The following is a 21,064-nucleotide window of genomic DNA, read 5'->3' on the forward strand; positions in this document are numbered from 1 at the left end:
CGGCCATGTTGCCACCGGACTGCGCCTGTCGCTGATAGGTCGTGGCAATGGTCGTGGGTGTTTTGCCACGACCAATCAGCGACTTGGATTCCATGACAGACAGAGGCCGCGACCAATGAATATTCCGGACAGACAGAAAGACGGAAGTGACCCTTAGACAATTATATAGTAGATTATTTATGACCTAAACACTTCTTCCTGAACCACATGCATCACCTATCCCCTCCATATGTTCTTTCTTATTGCATACTAGAAATAGGCCCGATGCTATTGCATCGGGAGTGCGGTGAAATAAACATTCCCTGGCACTCAGCCAATGAGCAGTTTGGCTGAGCGGCGGGGGATTTGAATCCCAATGAGCAGTGCCACGCGGCTTTGGCGGGGGATTTGACTCCTGCGCTGCTCATTGGCTCAGCTGGCGGCAGCTCAGCCGATGAGCGGCGCGGGATTCAAATCCCTCGCCATAGCCGTGCGGCACCGCTCATTGGCTGAGCGCAAGGGGCGGGGGTCTGCGGCACTGTGCGGCACTGTCTGGGGGTCTGCGGGCCATCCGGGGGGGTCTTTGGATGTGTGTGTGTGCAGCCATCGTCCGATGGGACTACAAGTCCATCCGGCTATGCCTGCTACAATGACAGTGATTGACACATTAGCCAATGATAGGACAGTAGTAGTCCCATCATCCAGCTAATGTGTTGAATGTAAAAAACAAACAAAAAACATACACATATATACACAGTACATACAGTACATACTACGCCTTGCGAAAGTATTCAGCCCCCCTGGAACTTTTCCACCTTTTCCCACATATCATGCTTCAAACAAAGATACCAAATGTAAATTTTTGCTGAAGAATCAACAAGTGGAACACAATTGTGAAGTTGAACGAAATTTATTGGTGATTTAAAATGTTTGCGGAAATTCAAAAACTGAATAGTGGGGCGTGCAATATTATTCAGCCCCTTTACTTTCAGTGCAGCAAACTCACTCCAGAAGTTCATTGTGGATCTCTGAATGATCCAATGTTGTCCTAAATGCCTAATGATGATAAATATAATCCACCTGTGTGTAATCAAGTCTCCGTATAAATGCACCTGCTCTGTGATAGTCTCAGGGTTCTGTTTGAAGCACAGAGAGCATCATGAAGACCAAGGAACACAACAGACAGGTCTGTGATACTGTTGTGGAGAAGTTTAAAGCCGGATTTGGATAGAAAATGATTTCCAAAACTTTAAACATCCCAAGGAGCACTGTGCAAGCGATCATATTGAAATGGAAGGAGTATCATACCACTGTAAATCTACCACGAACCGGCTGTCCCTCTAAACTTTAATCTCAAACAAGGAGAAGACTGATCAGAGATGCAGCCAAGAGGCCCATGATCACTCTGGATGAATTGCAGAGATCTACAGCCGAGGTGGGACAGTCTGTCCATAGGACAACAATCAGTCATACACTGCACAAATCTGTCCTTTATGGAAGAGTGGCAAGAAGAAAGACATTTCTCAAAGATATCCATAAAAAGTGGTGTTTAAAGTTTGCAACAAGCCATCTGGGAGACACACCAAACATGTGGAACAAGGTGCTCTGGTCAGATGAAACAAAAATCGCAAACAAAAAAGAAAAAAGAATGGACTAAATCAGGCCTGCACAACCGTGTAACAAAAATACCAAAACATGTTTATTGAACACCACAAAAAAAACTAAAAACATTTAAAATACAACCATGTGTACAACACCCCAGTATATCCTGATAAATGAATGAACAGCACTCCATATATAATATACAACACCCGACCAACCAAAATGTATAGTTACATATGCCAATAGATCTACATATACTGTTCAAGGGAGCAACGTAATATAATATCATATACACACCAAGGTACATAAAATACTGAAATCAAAATACATTACCAATTAATGGCAGAGTTGATAATGAGTGAGTCACCAAAAAATGTGACCCAGGTAAGATATGACCTAATTAAGTAGAGCCAGGCTCCCCTGTGGAAGATCTATGAAGTCGGCATACCGCCGAATACATGCTCAGCTGGGTCTAGAGGCATGATGAATGCAACCTAGGAGGTCAGAGAATAGAGATACAGCTGTAAAGCCACATGCCATAAATGGCCAGTCAGTGGTCAGGAGGAGGTGTGAAAGCAGAGCCCCACGCGTATCGCCGCCGCAGCGGCTTCGTCAGGGGAAGTGGGGTATGTGGTGTTCAACCCACATATAAATAAGAGCATAGATCTATGTAATAACATACCGGTGTGTCACTCCACGGAGCGGAAAGGAGGAGGCGGGCTGAGAATGCGATCGCGTATGGACGAGAGGAAGGTGTACGGAGGCCTCCGTAGGACAGAGCCGGCGCACGCGCAGACGCGGCTCAAAGTACGAGCCGCACTGCGCATGCGCCAAGAGGGCAGAGCCATGATGAAACAGGCAAAGCGCCGAAATACTAAGACAGAAAGTGCACAATGGGGAGAAAACCTCCCCCCCCCCCCCACACAAACAGAGAGAGAGGAAGGAAGTGATCAATATGGATATGCCATGACACCCCCAGAGGAAACCTACTAAATAGGTAATAAAGTACATGTGAAGATAGATGACAATATATCACAATAGAAAAACTCCTGGGCCACAAAACCGGACCTAAAAGGAAAAAACATGTTACCAAAAGACACACATATTAATGAGATTAGACCAACAATATTGAGTTGAAACCTATATACTAATAAAAAGCACTCAAAATATGAGTCCAAAGTGTCTTAAGTATATCCATGGAAGCAATTCTTCACACGCACAATAGTCCTCCACTGATTGGCGTACGGCAAGATGATGAATGTCCTTATTGGCTTTCGCCTCACAGATAGAAGAACCCCAGGCAATATAACACATGATGAAGAAAGTTAACCCGGAGCCAGGAAAGCACAGATCATGTACAGGAGAAATCCGACAGCCTGTAAATAAAAGTGATGATGCGGATAGCTTGATCTAAGTAGATCTGTTGTAAACGTCCCACTTCACATGAGTCGAATCCAATAGCTATAGTCCATTTCATAGAAAAAATCCAATGTAAATCCATCCTTAATCCATGGTGAATGTATGTCCCAAGTAGCTTGACCTCCAATATAGTGATAGACATAATGGGACAACGTACATGATGGCTATAAAATCCCATAGGACAAGTACAGGCGAATAACGACCCAATAGATGGCTAGAGGAAAAAAGGAGACAAAAGAACAAACAAAAGTAAAAAGAGAAGAACTATGTCTATAAATCCATAGGCCGATCAAACAGCATAGAAAGACCTGATGTAATACCGACATCAACTCCATAAAGATGGATCTACTGTCCCAGGAACCCCGTAAAAAGGAGTTCCTCATTTAAGCCCGCAGGGGCCACCGTATGTAACTTGAAGATCCATTTGGACTCAATTTGGAGAAGGAGCCTACGTTTATCCCCCCCTCTCTCATTGGGGACAAGTTTCTGCAGACCCACCACCTTCAAATTAGCTGAAGAACCCCCATGTTTGGCCAGAAAATGTTCAGCCACTGGGGTAAGAGCCTTGCCCTTACTCCGATCCAAAGCTGCCAAGGGTACAGGTCCTTCTCAAAAAATTAGCATATAGTGTTAAATTTCATTATTTACCATAATGTAATGATTACAATTAAACTTTCATATATTATAGATTCATTATCCACCAACTGAAATTTGTCAGGTCTTTTATTGTTTTAATACTGATGATTTTGGCATACAACTCCTGATAACCCAAAAAACCTGTCTCAATAAATTAGCATATTTCACCCATCCAATCAAATAAAAGTGTTTTTTAATAACAAACAAAAAAACTGACAAATAATAATGTTCAGTTATGCACTCAATACTTGGTCGGGAATCCTTTGGCAGAAATGACTGCTTCAATGCGGCGTGGCATGGAGGCAATCAGCCTGTGACACTGCTGAGATGTTATGGAGGCCCAGGATGCTTCAATAGCGGCCTTAAGCTCATCCAGAGTGTTGGGTCTTGCGTCTCTCAACTTTCTCTTCACAATATCCCACAGATTCTCTATGGGGTTCAGGTCAGGAGAGTTGGCAGGCCAATTGAGCACAGTAATACCATGGTCAGTAAACCATTTACCAGTGGTTTTGGCACTGTGAGCAGGTGCCAGGTCGTGCTGAAAAATGAAATCTTCATCTCCATAAAGCATTTCAGCCGATGGAAGCATGAAGTGCTCCAAAATCTCCTGATAGCTAGCTGCATTGACCCTGCCCTTGATGAAACACAGTGGACCAACACCAGCAGCTGACATGGCACCCCACACCATCACTGACTGTGGGTACTTGACACTGGACTTCAGGCATTTTGGCATTTCCTTCTCCCCAGTCTTCCTCCAGACTCTGGCACCTTGATTTCCGAATGACATGCAAAATTTGCTTTCATCAGAAAAAAGTACTTGGGACCACTTGGCAACAGTCCAGTGCTGCTTCTCTGTAGCCCAGGTCAGGCGCCTTTGCCGCTGTTTATGGTTCAAAAGTGGCTTTACCTGGGGAATGCGGCACCTGTAGCCCATTTCCTGCACACGCCTGTGCACGGTGGCTCTGGATGTTTCCACACCAGACTCAGTCCACTGCTTCCTCAGGTTCCCCAAGGTCTGGAATCGGTCCTTCTCCACAATCTTCCTCAGGGTCCGGTCTCCTCTTCTCGTTGTACAGCGTTTTCTGCCACATTGTTTCCTTCCAACAGACTTACCATTGAGGTGCCTTGATACAGCACTCTGGGAACAGCCTATTTGTTGAGAAATTTCTTTCTGGGTCTTACCCTCTTGCTTGAGGGTGTCAATGATGGCCTTCTTGACATCTGTCAGGTCGCTAGTCTTACCCATGATGGGGGTTTTGAGTAATGAACCAGGCAGGGAGTTTATAAAAGCCTCAGGTATCTTTTGCATGTGTTTAGAGTTAATTAGTTGATTCCGAAGATTAGGGTAATAGGTCGTTTAGAGAACCTTTTCTTGATATGCTAATTTATTGAGACAGGTTTTTTGGGTTATCAGGAGTTGTATGCCAAAATCATCAGTATTAAAACAATAAAAGACCTGACAAATTTCAGTTGGTGGATAATGAATCTATAATATATGAAAGTTTAATTGTAATCATTACATTATGGTAAATAATGAAATTTAACACTATATGCTAATTTTTTGAGAAGGACCTGTATAGTGGAAATATGTTTTTGGGCACGCTTCCTAAGTTCTTGGGTGGTCTGCCCAACATACACCATCCTACAGGGGCAGATAAGGGCATAGATCACATCCCTAGATCTACAATTAATGTAGGACTTAAGGGAGTGTCTAGGAAGAAGGATGGGATGCATAAAGAGGTCACGGGTTGGTACCATGTGGGGACAGATGTTACAGTCCCCACATGGGAATGACCCTCTCAAAGTGATACCTCTATTCAGTTTAAACGTCGGTCTCTTGAAATGACTCCGAGTAAGAATGTCCCTAAGGTTAGGTGCCCGTCGTACCGTTAGAAGGGGTCTGTTGCTGGTGACCTCCGAGGTTTGGGTATCCGTCCGAAGGATCTGCCAGTGTCTGGACAAAATATCACTAACCTGTTTCCAATTGTTGTTGAAATCGGTAATAAATCTGGTCTGATTCTCTTGATTTTGCCTCTTAGGAGATAAAAGCGACCTCTGATCCTGCGCCCTTGCCCTCTGGTAGGCTGTAGAGATGACCCGCTTAGGGTAACCCCTATGTCGGAAACGGTCCGAAAGCTCACGAGCCTGAATTGAAAAATCGGTGTCAAGGGTACAATTATGTCTTGTACGTAGAAACTGTCCAGTTGGGACACCCACCTTAGTGTGCCACGGATGAAAGCTGGAAAATTCCAGAAGCGAATTAGTTGCCGTGGGTTTTCTGAAAAGGTCGGTGGCCAGATGTTGCCCATATGCAAATACCCTCAAATCCAGGAAGGTGGTATCACTGGTGGAGATGGAAAACGTAAGAAAGATGTTAACAGAATTGGAGTTTAAATCATTGAAAAACATGACACATTCCTCTTCAGTACCCTTCCAGATAATAAAGACATCGTCTATAAAGCGATACCAGGCGTAGACGTGGGCAGCGAATGACGGGGAGGAATACACAAATGTCTCCTCCCACCAGCCTAAAAAGATGTTGGCATAGGCTGGTGCACACTTCGCGCCCATCGCCACGCCTGATTGCTGTAAGTAATAGACTCTGTCAAAGAGGAAAAAATTGTGATGAAGCACAAAAGACATCAAATCGAGGAGAAACGAATCGTGGCCTCTATCCATAGAAGTCTTCTTATCCAGGAAGTGTGTTAACGCCCCTATCCCGTCCTGATGACCAATGTTCGAATAAAGTGATTCCACATCACAGGTGACTAATAAAAAATTAGTAGGGAGTACCACCTGGCTACACATGCTGATAAAGTGTGAGGAATCTCGAATAAATGAGGGAAGGGATGAGGCGATGGGCTGAAGGAAGAAGTCAAGGTACTCACCTGCCTTCTCACACATGCTGCCAACACTCGACACAATAGGTCTACCGGGAGGTCTGACGCAATCTTTATGAATTTTCGGCAACATATAAAATGTTGCCGTTACTGGATTCGCCACCCATAGGTACTGTTTCTCCTGCGGAGAAATGATGCCATGCTGTAACGCCCTGCAGAGTAGTTGTTCATATTTACGAAGGAAAATGGAGGTAGGGTCAGAGGGGAGCTTCTGATAGTATTGTGTGTTGCTCAGCTGTCGTTTAGCCTCAGTTTCATAAAGTTGGACTGACCACAAAACCACGTTGCCCCATTTATCTGCCTCCTTGATGGTAAAATCCCCGTTATTCTGTAGGGCGGTAAGGGCGCGTCTTTCATCCATACTTAGATTCGATGGTCCACTTACCCGGATAGGCATGGCCATGATGTCCCTCTTGACCACCTCAAAGAATATCTATATGGCCGGCACCAGGGAAAAGGAGGGAGTTTTGAGAGATTTGTTTCTATTTGGAAACCTCCTTCTATTTGGACTTGGTTCGTTCTCCTCGAGTAGTTCCAACAAATCCTGAAAGGTTTGGCGTTCATCACTGGGCATCATCTGCATAATGTCGGGTCTCCTGTACATGACCTGGAAGGTTAACTTTCTGCAAAACAAATATAAGTCTTTAATGAGAGTAAATTTGTCTGCAACATGTGTAGGGACAAAGGACAGGCCTTTCTGGAGCACGGATAATTCCACAGGCGTAGGGACATATTCAGAAAGATTTATAACCTGTAGTGTATTTGAGTCAGGTATATGTCCCAACGCGTCTTGATGGCAGACCTCCATGACTCCTATTTCCGCCTGGTGGGGTACTTGTGGCGATGGGGAGATATGTACCCCCTGTGTCGTGGGAAACGTTTTGTTGCGTTTCTTGTGTTTTCTCCCTCGTCTGGTCCGTGATCGACCTCGCTCCCGGCAGAAGATAAAAAATCGCTGGAGCTCTCTTCTCTATATGAGGGGATTGTGGCTGTAGAGGGAGGGTGAAGATCACCCTTATGGAATTTTGGTCTGCGTGCATTACCCATATGTCTCCACTTGTATGCCTTCCCTTGCTCAAAGTCCGCTTTGTCCCTTTGGAACTTAGCTCTCTTTTGTTGTGTGATTTCAATCTCATATTTGTCAAGAGTATCCTTCAGCTTATTTTTAAAGGCTGTAACAGAGCCCTCATCAAAGTTAGCCAATTTTGTCTCCAACTCTCTAATAGAGGTTTTGGTTGATGAAAATAATGTTCTGTCATGCTCTAACAGTAGATTGATCAAAATGCCCGAACACCGTGTAAGTCCCTGCTCCCAAACTTGTTTAAAAGTGTCGGAAGGTTCCCAAGCAGGGAAAATAGATATCCGAAGACCTCTCGAGATAAAACCCGATTTAGCATGCTCCTCTAAGCTACGCATGTTTCACCAGAGTCTCACACCCGTCTTGTGGGCCCTGGTTAAATCTGAGCATAGTACTGAAAAGTCATTATCCACTTGGGGCACAGAGACCCCGGCCATCTCAAAAACACTAGAAGATTTGGCCAGCCAAATCTGTTAACATCTTTCTTACGTTTTCCATCTCCACCAGTGATACCACCTTCCTGGATTTGAGGGTATTTGCATATGGGCAACATCTGGCCACCGACCTTTTCAGAAAACCCACGGCAACTAATTCGCTTCTGGAATTTTCCAGCTTTCATCCGTGGCACACTAAGGTGGGTGTCCCAACTGGACAGTTTCTACGTACAAGACGTAATTGTACCCTTGACACTGATTTTTCAATTCAGGCTCGTGAGCTTTCGGACCGTTTCCGACATAGGGGTTACCCTGAGCGGGTCATCTCTACAGCCTACCAGAGGGCAAGGGCGCAGGATCAGAGGTCGCTTTTATCTCCTAAGAGGCAAAATCAAGAGAATCAGACCAGATTTATTACCGATTTCAACAACAATTGGAAACAGGTTAGTGATATTTTGTCCAGACACTGGCAGATCCTTCGGACGGATACCCAAACCTCGGAGGTCACCAGCAACAGACCCCTTCTAACGGTACGACGGGCACCTAACCTTAGGGACATTCTTACTCGGAGTAATTTCAAGAGACCGACGTTTAAACTGAATAGAGGTATCACTTTGAGAGGGTCATTCCCATGTGGGGACTGTAACATCTGTCCCCACATGGTACCAACCCGTGACCTCTTTATGCATCCCATCCTTCTTACTAGACACTCCCTTAAGTCCTACATTAATTGTAGATCTAGGGATGTGATCTATGCCCTTATCTGCCCCTGTAGGATGGTGTATGTTGGGCAGACCACCCAAGAACTTAGGAAGCGTGCCCAAAAACATATTTCCACTATACACTTGGCAGCTTTTGATCGGAGTAAGGGCAAGGCTCTTACCCCAGTGGCTGAACATTTTCTGGCCAAACATGGGGGTTCTTCAGCTAATTTGAAGGTGGTGGGTCTGCAGAAACTTGTCCCCAATGAGAGAGGGGGGGATAAACGTAGGCTCCTTCTCCAAATTGAGTCCAAATGGATCTTCAAGTTACATACGGTGGCCCCTGCGGGCTTAAATGAGGAACTCCTTTTTACGGGGTTCCTGGGACAGTAGATCCATCTTTATGGAGTTGATGTCGGTATTACATCAGGTCTTTCTATGCTGTTTGATCGGCCTATGGATTTATAGACATAGTTCTTCTCTTTTTACTTTTGTTTGTTCTTTTGTCTCCTTTTTTCCTCTAGCCATCTATTGGGTCGTTATTCGCCTGTACTTGTCCTATGGGATTTTATAGCCATCATGTACGTTGTCCCATTATGTCTATCACTATATTGGAGGTCAAGCTACTTGGGACATACATTCACCATGGATTAAGGATGGATTTACATTGGATTTTTTCTATGAAATGGACTATAGCTATTGGATTCGACTCATGTGAAGTGGGACGTTTACAACAGATCTACTTAGATCAAGCTATCCGCATCATCACTTTTATTTACAGGCTGTCGGATTTCTCCTGTACATGATCTGTGCTTTCCTGGCTCCGGGTTAACTTTCTTCATCATGTGTTATATTGCCTGGGGTTCTTCTATCTGTGAGGCGAAAGCCAATAAGGACATTCATCATCTTGCCGTACGCCAATCAGTGGAGGACTATTGTGCGTGTGAAGAATTGCTTCCATGGATATACTTAAGACACTTTGGACTCATATTTTGAGTGCTTTTTATTAGTATATAGGTTTCAACTCAATATTGTTGGTCTAATCTCATTAATATGTGTGTCTTTTGGTAACATGTTTTTTCCTTTTAGGTCCGGTTTTGTGGCCCAGGAGTTTTTCTATTGTGATATATTGTCATCTATCTTCACATGTACTTTATTACCTATTTAGTAGGTTTCCTCTGGGGGTGTCATGGCATATCCATATTGATCACTTCCTTCCTCTCTCTCTGTTTGTGTGGGGGGGGGGGGAGGTTTTCTCCCCATTGTGCACTTTCTGTCTTAGTATTTCGGCGCTTTGCCTGTTTCATCATGGCTCTGCCCTCTTGGCGCATGCGCAGTGCGGCTCGTACTTTGAGCCGCGTCTGCGCGTGCGCCGGCTCTGTCCTACGGAGGCCTCCGTACACCTTCCTCTCGTCCATACGCGATCGCATTCTCAGCCCGCCTCCTCCTTTCCGCTCCGTGGAGTGACACACCGGTATGTTATTACATAGATCTATGCTCTTATTTATATGTGGGTTGAACACCACATACCCCACCTCCCCTGACGAAGCCGCTGCGGCGGCGATACGCGTGGGGCTCTGCTTTCACACCCCCTCCTGACCACTGACTGGCCATTTATGGCATGTGGCTTTACAGCTGTATCTCTATTCTCTGACCTCCTGGGTTGCATTCATCATGCCTCTAGACCCAGCTGAGCATGTATTCGGCGGTATGCCGACTTCATAGATCTTCCACAGGGGAGCCTGGCTCTACTTATTTAGGTCATATCTTACCTGGGTCACATTTTTTGGTGACTCACTCATTATCAACTCTGCCATTAATTGGTAATGTATTTTGATTTCAGTATTTTATGTACCTTGGTGTGTATATGATATTATATTACATTGCTCCCTTGAACAGTATATGTAGATCTATTGGCATATGTAACTATACATTTTGGTTGGTCGGATGTTGTATATTATATATGGAGTGCTGTTCATTCATTTATCAGGATATACTGGGGTGTTGTACACATGGTTGTATTTTAAATGTTTTTAGTTTTTTTTGTGGTGTTCAATAAACATGTTTTGGTATTTTTGTTACACGGTTGTGCAGGCCTGATTTAGTCCATTCTTTTTTCTTTTTTGTTTGTGCTATATTATAGTGGACTTGGCCTTGCACCCCTCCCCCTTTCTCTTTAATTATATACGGCTAGAGTGCACCCTGTGTCTATATTGTACCTTAGATGAAACAAAAATCGAACTTTTTGGCAACAATGCCAAACGATATGTTTGGCGTAAAGACAACACAGCTCATCACCCTGAACACACCATCCCCACTGTCAAACATGGTGGTGGCAGCATCATGGTTTGGGCCACCATTTCGTCAGCAGGGACAGGGAAGATGGTTAAAATTGATGGGAAGATGGATGGAGCTAAATACAGGACCATTCTTGAAGAAAGCCTGTTGGAGTCTGCAAAAGACCTGAGACTGGGACGGAGATTTGTCTTCCAAAAAGACAATGATCCCAAACATAAAGCAAAATCTACAATGGAATGGTTCACAAATAAACGTATCCAGGTGTTAGAATGGCCAAGCCAAAGTCCAGACCTCAATCCAATCGAGAATCTGTGGAAAGAGCTGAAAACTGTTGTTCACAAACGATCTCCATCAAACCTCACTGAGCTCGAGCTGTTTGCCAAGGAAGAATGGGCAAGAATTTCAGTCTCTCGATGTACAAAACTGATAGAGACATACCCCAAGCGACTTGCAGCTGTAATCACAGCAAAAGGCGGCGCAACAAAGTATTAAGTTAAAGGGGCCGAATAATATTGCATGCCCCTTTTCAGTTTTTGAATTTCCACAAAAATTTAAAATAAATAACCAATAAATTTAGTTCAACTTCACAATTGTGTTCCAAATTTACATTTGGTATCTTTATGTTTGAAGCATGATATGTGGGAAAAGGTTGAAAAGTTCCAGGGGGCCGAATACTTTCACAAGGCAATGTACTGCATCCCGCGCGGCACCGCTCAGCCGGCTTTGGCGGGGGATTTGAGTCCCGCACCGCTCATTGGCTGAGCAGTGCCGCGTGGCTTGGCGGGGGATATGACTCCCAGCCGCCATATTGGAATACCCATAACTATGGAGGTCGGCGTAGTTCCGATGCTGGTGCCGCTCATCTCCCGGCTGTGTCCCCGCTGCGGGAGATGAGCCGCGGCTACCGTCGGAATAGTGGTGCCGTTTTGTCACAGCTTCCGCCTGCGGTGGATTGTGGGATAGCGTCACAATCGCAAAAAGCTGTGACAGAGCCGATTGGCAATTATATATTAGATTAGTAACTGAATACTTCCCAAATGGTCATTTTTACAGGGCGTCTGCTCCTGGGAAGAGGTTCTACAGCGTCTTTAGTGTGAGTCCAGGCTGGTGCACTTCAGCAATTTTTTTCTCTCCAGGAATTGAAATCAAAACCGTATTCAAGCCAATCAGGAAAGGGCGGTGATGGCTGGTGTAACAGGCCAAATTAAATCCGGGTATATTTTGGCCCAGGCCATGGACTCTGGGTGTATACGATGGCCTGTTACACCGATGTAACAGGCCAAATTACCCGCTATCCAGATTAAACCCAGGTATAGTTTGGCCCAGGCCATGGACTTGGGGGGTATATGATGACCTGTTACACTGATGTAACAGACCAAATAACCCGCTATACAGATTAAACCCGGGAACAGTTTGGCCCAGGCCATGGACTTGGGGGTATATTATGGCCTGTTTCACCAGTGTAACAGGCCAAATTACCTGCTATCCAGATTAAACCTGGGTATAGTTTGGCCTAGGCGAGATTATACTCTGGGGGATAAACTGTTCTAGGCCAAACTATATCCAGGGGTCTAAATAGCCTAGGCCAAACTATACCCCTTCAGGTTACAATATACCCCTCTATTTTATGAGCCTTTATAAATGAGATTTTAGATGCCATTTTTAATAACTTAAAACTGTCTTTCACATAGTGGGAAGGTGTTTGTATTGTTAATCACATGATGAAGATCGATTACAATACATTGTGACTGAGATTACACTGTTGTCCAGTAAGATAAGTGCGTTTACCATAGGGTACCGTCACACAGTGGCATTTTGATCGCTACGACGGCACGATTCGTGACGTTCCAGCGATATACTTACCATCTCGCTGTGTCTGACACGCTCCTGCGATCAGGGACCCCGCTGAGAATCGTACCTCGTAGCAGATCGTTTGAAACTTTCGTCGTCTAGTGTCCCGCTGTGGCGGCATGATCGCATCGTGTAACAAAGGTGTGCACGATATTGTATACGATGTGCGCATAGTAACCAACGTCTTCTACATCGCACATACGTCATGAAATTATCGCTCCAGCGTCGTACATTGCAAAGTGTGACAGCAGTCTACGACGCTGGAGCGATATTGTTACGATGCTGGAGCGTCACGGATCGTGCCGTCGTAGCGATCAAAATGCCACTGTGTGACGGTACCCTTAGTATTGTAACTTGATCTCATCACTTCACTGGTTTTCTCACCCGGTCTCTGATTGGTTGAAAAGTGTGCAGATCTGTTTCTAGCATATTCAGACACACAGCTACTTTTAATGTGTAACTACTCAGAAGTGCGGTGGATTCTTTACCTCTTATCTTTGTGGAAGACTAATATTTTTACTAATTGATGTTTTTTCTGCTTAATTCTTGTGTATATCACTCAACACTGCTGATAGCAGGGGGGTTATAATCTGGCATGAGGGGGATATAAAATGGCCTAGGCCATAATAAAACTGAGGTATAATCATCCTAGGGTGCTTTAACCCCAGTTATAGTCTGGACTCACGGTATACTATGACCTGTTACACCGGGCGTTGCCACAGAGTAACGTAAAAGATGTATGTTCTTTGGACCTTTATTCATAAAACGCGTTTCAAAGTCGGGCATTTATGCAGAAACAAGGAATGGAAGGGGCGAAAGCTTTTCTATAGGGCAGTGACGCTTTAATGCCACCAGGCCTGTACAGAGCACTGCTGTCCTCCTTTACAACTTCATTCTCCCATAGTTACACGAGTGGGCACAAGTGACTGATCTTTGGGTCGGGATGCAGCGACTTCTCAATAGTATTTTCCTCCCATTAAAGGCGTTGTCTGCAAAAAAAAAATTCTGTTCCACTGGGTATCAAATCTAAATATATATTATTTTTAAATCCCTATTAATTCCAGTGGCAGTGATGTGGTAGCGGGTTATTGGGGGCTGTAGGCCTTGAAGAGGTGAGTTTTCAGGTTGAGTCTGAAGGTTCCAAACAAGGGAGACAATCAGCCATGTTGAGGCACTGAATGCCAGAGGATGGGGGCTGCTCGAGAAATATCTTGGAAGCTGGTTATTAACGTTCTGAAGCTGTATGGTTCCCTCACTGAAAGTCCGGCATTCAAGAGGAAATAAACCTCCTGGCAGCATCTAGCTTTCAGTCATTGGGGCACTGCCAGAGCAGCTTCAGTCACCACTCAGTACATAGTAGGCGGTAGCTGTGACCGAGCCCCGACACTGACTGACAGCCAGTCTCTGCAGTGTATCAGTGCTGAGCCAGTTGTAAGTTAGTGCCATGGGCATGCTTACTATGTCCTGAGTGGTGATTGAAGTAGCGCCTCATTGACTGAAAGTTGGATGCTGCCGGGAGGAATAAATTCCCTCCTGGCAGTAGGGCTCTCGGTGTTGGCGCTGGGCAGCTTCAGAACACCATTAAACTGCATATTATCCCCGTATCTGCCGGTTAATAGCATTTTTTGACATGACAGGTTCCCTTTAACATTCTTGCACCTCCCCAGTCTTTACGTATTCCGGAGGCCACAGAGGAGGACTTTGCAGTAGTCAGGGCGAGAAATGAGGAGGGCATGCACTAACATTTTAGTAGATTCAGGGTTAAGGAAAGGACAAATTCTACAAATATTTTGAGTTGTAGGCAACAGGAGGTGGCAAGAGCTTGGATGTGTGGCATCAAGGACAGGGCAAAGTTAATGGTTACACCCAAGCATTGGACTTGCGACACAGGGGAAAGCGTGATGTCACTTATTGTGATGAATGTTGAAAAGATGATGAGTTCGGTTTTGTCCAATATTAAGTTTTAGAATGTATCGTGTCAAGGAGATTCTGTATTTGTAGACTGCAGAAGGGGGCGAAACTAATGTTAGATGTCGATCAGGAGAGCAGACTGTCAGTCATTACATGTCTCACACTGGTAACTCCCGTTTCATTTAGAATAAGTTCTGGAGGCAGATTCTCAGGGAGATCTATGTCCGGCCCATAGATCTTAGCAGCTCATTTACATATTCAAGCATGGATTTCTCTGGAATAAAACTTACGGAATACAGATATCAAGGTATCATTTTATTCAACTTTCAATGTGCTGAGTGCCCATTTAGACGGTTTAAGAAGTTTATCCCTCTGACACATACCCATTAATTTCATTAGGGGTAGTGGAACCTGTGATCACTTGTACAATGCACTGCACCTACTGCAATATTGCAATGTACTATAAAATAACCAGTCTCCCATGAAGCCCAGTCCCAGGCAGCTCAATCTAATCGGTTAAAGGGAACCTGTCACATTCATGCGTCCCGAAGCACACCATGAAAGAGAGTCTGGCTGTGCGATTGCAGCCAGGCTTTTACAAACATACTTTGATTAGACAGGTTCCCTATCAATGGCGATGATCGGAGCTAGCTATAATCACAGCAACCAGACTTGGGTGCCAGCTGTATAACACAGCCAGCGACCATGCCAAGACTTGGGTATTGGCTGTATAACACAGCCGGCGCCCATGCTCAGACTTGGGTGCTGGCTGTATAACACAGCCAGCACCTATGCCCAGACTTGGGTGCCAGCTGTATAACACAGCCAGCGCCCATGCCAAGACTTAGGTATTGGCTGTATAACACAGCCGGCGCCCATGCTTCATGAAACAGGCCCTCCTCCTGAGCCCGCTCACTACATGCAGTGTGCACATCCACAGTACATGTACGGCAGATGTCGCCAATGGAAATCTGGGCCACGTAGACCCCCCTAGCGTAGTGAGCCCCTGGGTTCACACCGGCAATGTATTATCATCTTCATAGCAGTGCTTATATTCTAAGTATATACAGTTTATGTCCCAAAGTCCAATACTTTCCAATCCCATGTACTGACAGCTCCGTAGTCAGAAGGATTCCATATTTTTGTCTTTTTTTTTTTTTTTTTTTTTTCTAGACAGGGAATTGTATATTTAAGGGAAACTATTTGTGAATGGGAAAGGGATGGGCGCACACATGAAGTGCCACCCCCGACGTGACACAGCGGCGTTCTCGGCAGCAGCTGCTCGTGAAGCGAAACTCCTCGGGGCCGAATCCAAATTTGTCGCCAAGTCCCATACAGATTCCTATCCCTTGTTGTCAGTCAGAACAGAGATCCGTCCAGAAAAGCTGACATTGTGCAATCGCAGACGGAGGGGGAAGAACGGCAGCCGCAAGAGCCATCGGCAGCCGCAAGAGCCATCAGCAGCCACAAGAGCCATCGGCAGCCACAAGAGCCATCGGCAGCCACAAGAGCCGTCGGCAGCAGGTGCATTTAACCCCGCAATGCTGACGGGAGCTGCACAAGTCGCCATTTGCAGGTGGATGCAGATGACAAAAAGAAACGCAGCTGTCAAAAGGTTGTAATAAAACTTTCATCTAACTCCCGATGAGTCACGACGTAGAGGCGGGTACGAGAGGAAGACTCATCGCCGAAGTACTCAGAGCCGTATGAGCGAGGCCATTGTAAAGGCAGAGCAGGAAGAGGCGGCCATGGCTTTTTCAGGGGAATTCCCAGCGAAGCCCAGGGCCGGGCTTCTTGTAAGCGGCATCACATGACTAGGAGCGACTCCAAACACTTACTGTCACTGCAATTAACTCTGTCAGTAACACGGCTCAGCCTGTAATTACAGCTCACACACCGGTGAACGAGCGCAAACGGAGCAGGAAACAAGCGCTGTGCCGTGCTGACTCAGCGCTGACATCACAGGATGTATATTTAAGGCAGAATCTGCTGCCCATCATGCACTGCCTTCTCACTAAGGCTATGTGCACACGTCAGGATTTCTTGCAGAAATTTTCCTGACAAAAAACGGACATTTCTGCCAGAAATCCGCATGCGTTTTTGACGCGTTTTTGGAGCGTTTTTGGTGCGCTTTTTTCCCAAATGCATAGAATAGCGGGAAAAACGCAAAAAATCCGTAAAATTAATGAACATGCTGCTTTTTTTTACCGCAATGCGTTTTTTTTTCGCGGAAAAACGCATCATGTGCACAAAACATGCAGAATGCATTCTAAATGATAGGATGCATAATGTATGCGTTTTTAGAGTTTTTATAGCGTTTTTATCGCGAAAAAAAACACAAAAAAACCTCTGAACGTGTGCACATACCCTAAAGGGTTAAATACGCATTGCTACCAGCCTGCCCGGACAGCTGTAGCCTTAACTACTGGGAGTTGCAGAGTGATTGGCGTAAAAAATGATCTGTATGAGATTAGTTGCTTTCTTCAGGACAGAGCGCCTCTCTTGTGCACAGGCTGTGTGTGGTATTACAGCGCAGCCCCTTTTAGAGCTTCATTGACGTACACGAAGTTCAGTCTCTATAAACGGCCAAGAAAAAGTCAAAAAGTGACTCCTCAGTCTGTTCCTAGTCATAAAGCAAATCTCGGAGCTAATCGTTTTCTTACAGACAGTAATTGTCTTTTTTTTTTTGTTTACATCATAAAGGGCCGGTACGGACCCATTTAAATAAACCTTTCCGACTGGATTAATGTTAAGTATTTCAACCAAGATTTTGGCTCCTAATGCATCATTTGCATTCATTAATTTTTTTTCCTCTTATTTACACTGTGTTTTGCGCCAAACTCGTCAAAATTAAGGCATAATATTTAATAAATTGGCACAAATTCACGGATTCTTTTGTCTCCTTTGCCCTTTTTTTACGCCAAAAAAAATTAAAAAAATAAGTTTAGGTTTTATATTCCACCAGTGGACTAGAGTACCATTGAGCAAACATTTTGTGAAATATCTGGATAATGAAGATTGTTGACTGAGAAAAATAGTGCAAAAATGGAGTAAAGAACAACAACAAAAAAAAGGAATTTGGAGCAAAATTACAAATGATTAAAAGATGATTTGTCTTTTTTCCCCCCCACCATTTTTTTTTTTGTAGAGTTTTCTCATGGTTTTTGTGAAGTCTTTTTACTGGCGTCTTTTATAATGAAGAAACCGGTATTTTTTGTTTTATTTTTTATTTTTTTTTTTAAGCAAAAAAAAGACGGCAAAATTCCTCAAAATTATCCTGCCGTCTTCAAGATGTGTTTTGAGCTTTGACATTTATTGTAAAGTAGAGAGAAGCTTCCAAGTGGAAAACGCCTGAAAAAGAAAACATGTCACTTCTTTTAACTGGTTTCCGAATCCAGGAGGGGTTAAAAGAAGCTACATAAAACGGAACATGTGCAGGCCTATGGGGGGAAAAAAATGACATTGCTGCGAACATGTTCATTGTTTTGAATGTTTTGTGATAGTTTTTCAGGCAGTTTGCGTGGAGGTCTGCGTCTGAAAGGCCGTTTTGTCCACATCCGAGACAAATCGATTATTCTGATCAACGTTGCAATTTTTCTCGGACATGAATAATAATAATAATAATAATAAAAAGTTACTCCATCTACTTTATTCTGTCAGTCTGTGGAAAATCGGACTGCACTTGGATGTCATCCGAGTGCAGTCATATTTTTTCTCACGGACCCATAGACTTGTGTTGGCAATTTTCATCAGACACTTGGATCAAAATTGGACATATCTCTAATGATGAATGATGAATTGGGTCATTTCTGTTTTAATACCTCACTGTTTTCAATATCTCTGCTTGGTGTAACTGAATAGGGATATCCTGGTTTACAGCTAGAAGCCAGGGGCCCATCTAAGTTTTCATCCTCTGTAAATAAAATGTCTTTTTGTTTATATTCAGACAGCAATCAGAGATCCCAAGTATAATGCTCATCCTATGCTGCGTCCTGCTGTAAACACGTATTCCTAGAATTGATTCTCCTCATCAGAAATGACCGTTGATCCCTGATGACGCCAACAGGTGACGAGACATTGATGTCATTCACAGCAATCGTTAAAAATGCCAACGTTCCAAGTTTCGGCATGTGCTTTATGTGTGTTTGGTTACTGGTCTGTGTAATGGACAGGCAGTCAGTCCCATGGTGAAAAAAAAAAAAAGTACAGCTGTGATGGCCCTGATACAATACGGACCCGAGGGCTTGCCGTTCAGGCAGTGGTAGTATATATACAAAAGCTGTCTGTGTTAAAGTCGAAGAACACACTGAAAATATGTCAAACAGATTAACTTTTTTTGCTTTTTTTTTTTTCTCCACACGGTGACAGCAGGAATAAAAAAAAAAAATCAGCATGCACTATTCTCAAAAAATATTAGATAAGATTAGCCAAATCAAGTCTATAGGTGCGCAAAAAAAGGAAAAAAAATCAACTTTTAAATGCACATCAGCATTAGAACCCATGTTTATAACTTGTATATGGGTCCAAAATCCACATTAAAAATATCTGTATGAACATACCTTTAGGATATTAATTCAGAGAGAAGGGATGGGCTGACTGACAGACGGGGGCAGGGATTAACCAGGACATTACACTGGGTGACTAAGTGTTAAAGTATTCAGCCCCATAAAAGTTAATATGGCTAACATTTGTTCCTGTTCCTTAAGCAGGAGGGAGAGGAGTCGGGGTGTAACCAGAATAGGTGCATGGGTTGCAATTGGGCCCTGGAGTCAAAAGGGGCCCAAAATGTGCCTTTGGCGCATATGAAAAGATTATTATTATTAAAGGCTTGCAATAGTTACGGGCCCTATGGCACCTTTGCATTGGGCCCCATGAGCTTGAAATTACACCAGTGGAGATGATGCCCAGAGCACAAACAGCAAATGTATATATTCAAATACATGACTTATTGGCGAAAGAATTTTTATAATTGTGTTTTATTCTAAATTGTACCCATCTTCTGCAGCTTGCATGTGCTTTCATCCATTGCAGGCTGCGACCAGCTCTCTGACTGTCTATGATGTGGCCCCTCTATCTGTTCTCCTGAGCACTCACAAAGCGGACATGCCTTTTCATCTACACCTATATTTGACTGTAAAGACGTCAACTACAGGGGCGTTCAGGAGAGCAGAGAGCACGGATTTCGCCTGAAAGGTTTCACACTGAAATGGATTGAGCAGCTTGCAATGTAGGGTTAAAAGTGTTTAATAAAACAGGATTGTAAACAAAACATTCCCAAATTAAGTCCCATCGCCCACCGAGACTTCATTTTAATTGGTGTCTGGATCGTTCATATTGTTAGTGGCGGATGCCGTCATTATCATGCAAATTCTTCCATATCTGGACTCTTCCAGGGTCCCTGCAGGGAAAATCTCATCACTGTCCCAATTCAATAAGGAACCAATATGGCCAAAAATAGCATGATAAAACTTACCCTGAACTTTCTCTTCAGAGCTTCTCCTTCCGCCTCACCAGTGATTCCCCAGAGAGGCTTCTGTGGTCTGGAAATACTGGAGATCTTCATTCTGCGTTCAGCCACGGGGTTACTTTGGAGTCACTATGACACGGGACAATGGATATATTTATAAAAACGGTCAAATGCCCTTTGTTGGCCTTGTCCGTCCAGTCCTGTAATGTCATCACTGCTTCGATCATGGCTCAGGACCCAGGCATTTGGCCTACATAGGTAAGGAACATAGCAATATCACTTAGTCCAAAGAGAGTGGACTTTTAGGGTCAACTGTAGCTAAAGTGCTTAAAAGGGATGTGCGTTTCAAATACCCTTTAAAGGGCTTTGGAGCAAATACAAATGGTCTTTCATGGAGAGGCTATAAAGAACGCCCCTTGCCACTCCATAGACAGGAAATGAATTAGAAATCAGACATCCATGTTTTACTTTCTATATAGGGAGCACAATGCCTGGACCAACCAGGGGTCTCCTGACCCAGACTAACAGCTTTCTAAGGACACGAGTCACATCCAGAGCTGTGGTCAGACTTTTGGGTTCTTATTATTGGATCGCCCCCATAGAGCAGTGGGGTACTCGGAGCCGGGCCCTTCGGTTCTCAAGGGGGATGTCACGGTGGCTGACCAGGTCCGTGGCCCTAGGGACGTCCGTTAGTAAATGGGGAAAAGTCTTTAAAGGGATAATGTTCGTGATGCCACCTGTGGTATTCGGTCAGGGTGACCGACACTGCTTAGGGGTCCGCTGGGGTG

At 44.3% G+C, this 21,064-nt stretch overlaps 1 long non-coding RNA gene across 1 annotated transcript in view; it reads right to left on the minus strand.

Moving 5' to 3' along the window:
* Window positions 1–20,047: 20,047 nt before the first annotated feature.
* Window positions 20,048–21,064, minus strand: part of LOC138667463 (uncharacterized) — a 156,874-nt gene continuing 155,857 nt past the window's right edge. Inside the window, exons 2-3 of the long non-coding RNA XR_011318770.1 lie at window positions 20,283–20,405; window positions 20,048–20,207 (exon numbers count right to left, since the gene is read on the minus strand). This is a non-coding gene — a long non-coding RNA (uncharacterized lncRNA). The remainder of the gene's footprint in view (window positions 20,208–20,282; window positions 20,406–21,064) is intronic.

The sequence above is a fragment of the Ranitomeya imitator genome, chromosome 2 (assembly GCF_032444005.1).
Source record: "Ranitomeya imitator isolate aRanImi1 chromosome 2, aRanImi1.pri, whole genome shotgun sequence".
NCBI lineage: Eukaryota > Metazoa > Chordata > Amphibia > Anura > Dendrobatidae > Ranitomeya > Ranitomeya imitator.